Below are 6,000 nucleotides of genomic sequence, written 5' to 3'. Positions count from 1 at the left end.
AGCTTGTACCCCAAGTTCAACATAAAGAAAGGCTTTACTGTTTTGAACCAAAGTCCCCAATATGCCAAAATTACATGGCCACCAGAGAGCTAATTAAGAAAAACTATGTTTAAATTATTTCCATGTTTCAGCGTTCCCTACCTCTGGACTCAGAATGCAGCTCAAAGATGTGACCCTAGACATTTTTGTTTTCCCTTGAGAGGAAATGCACAGTTAGAAGAGAAGTTCACAAAAACACCTCTTCACAAAGCAGCAACTCTGTTTTCATCTTTATAAAAAGCTCTCTTGTCACAACCCTTTGGTGGCACTTCATGCCCTCAAGAAGTCATTTTGATAATAGTTATCAAAAGACAATAGTTATCACAAGACAAATTATAAACGGCTTGAAATCAGGGGCTCTGTTTTTATTTTATTTTTTCATATTTTACAAATAGTATATTTCTAGATCCTGAATTATAACCAAATTATAATTCCCTCTAGGTCTATTTTGTTGCTTTCCACAAGGATTAAAAAAGATGTATACACCAAGGGCCCCAGGGATGGGAATGGCCATCTCCTGCTGCTATGGCAGCACCTCAGCTGCTCTGTAGCCCTGGCTCTTTCCAGGCTCCCGTACAGAGGAACACCCACTTCCCCTGCAGCAGAAACTGGCCCAGCAGAAACTGCCCAAGGAGCCATGATGTCCACAGATGAAAGTTGTTAGATGAAAGGGCTTTGTCTGCGCCTCGGGGTGCTCCCACTGAGGGCTCAGGAACCAATGTCTGGCTGCCATCCTCTTCTGGGACAGCCTCAGCTCACAGCCCAAAGCAGGCTGTCATGCAGCAAGGGGTCAAAGGCTCCCCTTGCTCTTTCCGACCTGGAGTGTAGATCTTTGTAGACCTGATGCTGTCCAGAGGGCTTTGCTTCTCCTGCCTCTCTTGCAGCTGCTCCTCAGCCAGTGCCATCTCTTCCTCCATGGCAGAGTCTTCCTCTTTGGCCCAATGATGGTTCTCCTGTTGTGACCTGCCCTCCTGTTGCATGCTGTAGAACATGGGGCCAAGCTCCATCAGCCACTCTCCATCCACAGCAGTCACATACTGCATGTACCCCTTGGTAGTCATGACCAACTCGTGATTCGTTATGTAGTCAGGGGTGTAACCCATCCCAAAGAGAGAGCTGCTGGGATGCAAATGGCAGGGCCCCAATTCCCTTGAGCTTGGCTGCTTGGTGGAAATAGGCAGCACAGATGTACTTCCTGACAGTGTCCTAGTCAGTGTCACAAGAGGCCAGGCTCATCTGCTGCTGCACCATAGTGTCCTTGAGTTGATCCCACAGCTCCTGGTCCTTCTGCATAGCCCCAGCATGGATGAAATGATCATTGCAGTGGACAGTAGAGTGATTATTGTTCTTCCACTACAGGTAGACATTCAGGTAGGTCAAATGATCACTCTTGGGGACAGCAAACTTCTCCCGGATTTGACTACTTTCCTCCTCTCAGCCCTTGGGCCTGTAGAAGATGGTTGGGATAGAGAGCATGGAGACAATGAGCAGGATCTCGGAGCTGTAGCCCACATCTCAGGACACAATGAATATCTTGGACAGGGCTGGGTCCAGTGGGAACTCCATTTTTAGCTGCCCAGTGGAGGTCAGACCACCTGTGTTGTCCAGGGCCTTGAAGATCCAGAGCCAATACATGGAGTTGAGAATGTTGTCCTCCAGCGGTGGGTCCATTAAGCGGAAATGCAGCAGGTCCTGCACCCCAAGGGACTTGAGCAGCAGCACCATGTTGGCAAGGTTGGTCCTCTGGATCTTGGGCACCGTGGTGATCAGGAACTCATTCTTGTAGGCACTCTGGGTGTAGAGCCTGAAACACTGACCTGGGCCTGTCCTGCCAGCTTGCCCTGACCTCTGGTTGGCATTGGCCTGGCTGATGGGGTAGATCTGCAGAGCATCCATTGCCAATCATGAGGTTGAAGACCTTTAATTTGCAATAACCAGAATCAATAGCAAACAAAATGCTATCAACAGTTAGAGATGTCTCAGTGATGTTGGTGGCAACAATACACTTCCAAACACCATCTGGAGCCTTCTGGAAGATTTTGGCCTGAAGGTCAGAAGGCAGCTGGGAGTAGATGGGCAGCATGGCCAAGGTGGGTACATTCTCCAGTTCCTCCAGATGTTCCACAATCTGGTCTGAGGTCACCTCAATGTCCTCTTGGCCAGGCATGAAGATAAGAATGCCCCCTGGGACCTCCAACAGATGCACCTGCAAGGACTGCTTCACCGTGGCTTCCCCATAATCCTCTTGCGGGGTCTTGCTGAAGAGGATGTCAACAGGGAAAGTATGACCAGGGACGTGGAAGATGGAAATATTCCCAAAAAAGGCAACAAATTTCTCAGCATCCATAGTGGCTGATATGATGATAAGCCTCAGGTCTTAGTGCTGAGCCACTACCTCCCGGAGCAACTCAAAGAGCACATCTGTGTTGAGGGAGCACTCATGGGCCTCATGCATGATGCTGGAGCTGTAGTGATCCAGGTCGGCCTCCCACAGGGACTCTCACAGCAGGATCCTATCTGTTATGTATTTGATCAGGGTGTTTTCTGAAGTGCAGTCTTCGAAGTGGATGGCATAGCCCACCTCCTCACTAAGGTTACCTACCATCTCTTTGCTGACTCTTCTGGCCACCAACATGGCAGCCACATGCAAGGGCTGCATGCAGTCAATCATCCCATTGTCTGTATAACCATCTTCACGCAAGTACTGGGTCAGCTGAGTGGTCTTACCACTCCCTGTATCCCCAACCATGATTACAATGCTGTTGTCTCTCATAATAGTGAGTGGCTCCTGCTGCACTGAAAAGATTAGAAAGTACTGCCTTTGCTCCAGGATTGACTTCTCCTTTGCAAATTCATTGCTGGCTTCATTCTTTTTCTTCATGTGATCTGCAAACTTCTGCTCTGTCCTGTAGTCCACTTTCCCATCTTCTGTCAGAGCTTCATCTGGCTCTTCCTCTTTTTTGATGCCCATTATATCCCCCAGTTTGGTACCAGCCAGTTCCCAGTGCTTGGGATGAGCCTTTTTGCATTCCTTTTGCTTTCTGTGTTTCTGCACAGATTGGCTGCCTTTTTGAGCAATACTAGCCAGGTCAGAAGTGCCATCCTTGACAGGAATCACAGTCTCTGGCTGCTTGGTGAAGATGATGCACCCATCCAGGAAGAGAGGTACCAGGTTGTGTGCCATCAGATGCACCTTGGTTACATTAGCCTTTTCAAAGTCCTCATCCACCTCTAGCCAATGAACCAACCCACTGGTGAGCATGCCGTTGGTCTCCCAGTGCTCATTATCCTCACTGATCTGTCTCTGCTGAGCTGAAATGCGCTTCTGTTTAGGTAGATGCTGCTCCTGCCTCCTTAGGTAGTTTTGGAAGAGTAGGTCAGGTGACTGTGGAACTTGTCATACCCCTCATCCATCAGGTACCAGTCCCGATCAGCTTGCCTCTGGTCATCCTCCCACTGCTGTCGTTCCTCCTTTGTCAAATGAAATTTCTTCCTTGCCACGTTTGCATCATCTTTGGCCCCTGACAGATGTGGGCTGGACTCCAGGTATCTTCTGTCACCTACTCGCTCGTTGTACTTCTAGGAGTGAGTGAGCAGAGGTGTGTCTTCTGAGTACTTGCTCCTCACAGACTTGTCTCCATCTTGAGTGGACAGCCGATGGCTCTGCTCAGAATCCCGAAAGGAAGGTGTGGAGGAGGGTGATTCCCACTGCGACTGCCTGGAGGAGCCACAGACACTGTCCTTTTCCTTCCTGGGAGACCTTGAAGGGGTGGCTGCATCTTTAGGTCAATGCCATGGACTCTCTGGTTCACTTCTTCTGCTACTGTGCTCTGATCCTCACTCTGATCTGCTGCTGTGTCTGCTTTCCTCCTGCTCATGTCTGTCTCTCTTGAGGTCATGGACTTGATTCCGTGATTTCTCCTTCCAATCCTTTTCTTCTTTGGACCAGGCATAGGCCCCATATTCCAGCTGCTTCTGCTCTCTCTGCCGGCTGCATTCCCAAAACTCTGCACTCACATCACCAGGATGGGATGGAGTCTCTACCTGAGAAAATCAATAATGTCTGTCTTTCCATCTACTTTGGCCAGGCTGGTCACAGCCTTCCTCCTTAGCATCCCTCTGGTTATCTGTGCTCTCTTCCCAGTCCTGGAAGAGGTTCTGGATTTCTTTTTGTCCTCCCTGTGGTCCTCCTCCTCTTGCTCCCTCTATTTCTGGTCAGACAGCAAGTCCAGTCCCAGCAATGAAGGGCAGGGAACGGGGTCCTTGAAGACATGCTGCTTGCTGGCCATGCTTTTGCTCTTGCAAATAAAACCGCCAACCAAGAGGCCAGATCAGTGCCTTCCAATCGATGGACGGAGGCATCCTTGCTGGTGTCCTCTCATCACAGGCTCTGGGATTTTCTTACCAAGTGTGACTCTTGGGACTTCTGTTGTTAATAACCAAGGTTGAATTATGTATCCAGATCTTTGCTAAACACTGTAAACACAAACAAGGGAAATACATGGTCTCTAACTTCAAAAGCTTATAATTGTTAAAATTATCATGTGTGAAGTTTATATTAAGCAGGTTTGTCTTATGATTTATAAGAATAACGTATTATTAGCCTGTTTGTTACAAACTACCCAGTTTCAGGTATTCTGTTATAAATAAAAAAAAAACGAAATGTTTTTTTTACAGTTTGGAGGCTGGGAAGTCCAAAGCTCAGGGAACACATCTGGTGAGGGCCTTCTTCCTGGTGGGAGCTCTCTACAGGGTCCCAAGGCAACCAGGGTGTTGCATGGCAAGAAAATGGCATGAGCAAGAGAGCTAACTTTCTCACTCCCTCTCCTTATAAAGCCATCAGAACCATGCCCATGATAACACATTACTTCATGAATAATTAATTCACAAAGACACAATCCTCACAATCCAACACCTCTCAAAGGCCCCACCTTTCAAATACCATAACTGGATCCCCCACCTTCTTAACACTGCTACAATGGAAGTCAAATTTCCAAGACATGAACTTTGAGGACATGCCTATAGCATGCCACATTTCTCTGTTTTTATTTTGAACCCACTGAAGAGCTGTGTACCACGGTACGGTATGGTAGAGTGATATTTGAATATTTAGAAACTAAATATTTGTTGAGTGGAATAACATTGAAAAGCAGGATGAAGTAAAGCCATCTTCCATCTGCCAAAGACTTTGGTGTTGCTGTATGGGTAATTTTCATTCTTAGAAAGCTTTAATGTGAATGAAATTATTCCTTAGTGAGCGTTTTAAAATTCCACTGAAAGCGGTTTAATAAATTAAGCGTGCCCTCTTAGGAGGGGGCACAGTTCTCGACAGATGAGAAAGAAAAGTGACAGTGACATCTCTGCATTGTTCAGAGAAGAGAGAAAGGTCAACAAAGAGTAGAAACAGAACACCCAATCCACCCTGCATTCTTTCTCTGGAATGCTCTCTGTGCGTCCCTTATCATTTAAGTTCCTTAAATGCAGTTTTCTTGAGACTGACCATATCCTTTTCTGGGGGTGAGGGGAGGAGAGGGAGGAAGGAGTTGGAGGAGAAGGTCTAGGTGGATGATTCTTTCAACAGCAGCGTCCATTTGGGGCCCTAAGGGAGGCGGGGGTCACGGAACTCTCCTTGCACCAGAGGTCTACAACGTCTTGCCTGCGGTTTACAACCGCTCTTTAAAAATAATTTCCCTTTGGGACGGCACCAGGGCTTCTTCCTGCCACCCCCACCTCCACCCTTGGCGGCCCCAGGCAAAGAAACGCCTTGGCTTCCCGGGTAGGTCACAGAGTAAACAACACGCTCGGAGGATTACTATCGACCAGAGGCCAATTCGACCCTTACCCTTTGCCACCCTCAAATGACCTTTGCCAGCAGCCCCTGCTCTCCCTTCAAATGGAAAACCCACAGACACACATACAAACAAAAAAACCCCAAGTCTTCCCTTCGGTTGCTACCCGCAA

General features: G+C 47.9%; 1 pseudogene; it reads right to left on the bottom strand.

Annotated features, from left to right (window-relative positions):
- Positions 1–794: 794 nt before the first annotated feature.
- LOC134390056 (pre-mRNA-splicing factor ATP-dependent RNA helicase PRP16-like) lies at positions 795–5,056 on the bottom strand (annotated as a pseudogene).
- Between the last annotated feature and the right edge of the window lie 944 nt (positions 5,057–6,000).

This window comes from Cynocephalus volans, chromosome 11 (assembly GCF_027409185.1).
Source record: "Cynocephalus volans isolate mCynVol1 chromosome 11, mCynVol1.pri, whole genome shotgun sequence".
Lineage (NCBI taxonomy): Eukaryota > Metazoa > Chordata > Mammalia > Dermoptera > Cynocephalidae > Cynocephalus > Cynocephalus volans.
Note: the sequence above shows the minus strand (reverse complement) of the source record. Positions and strands in the feature narration are given on the sequence as shown.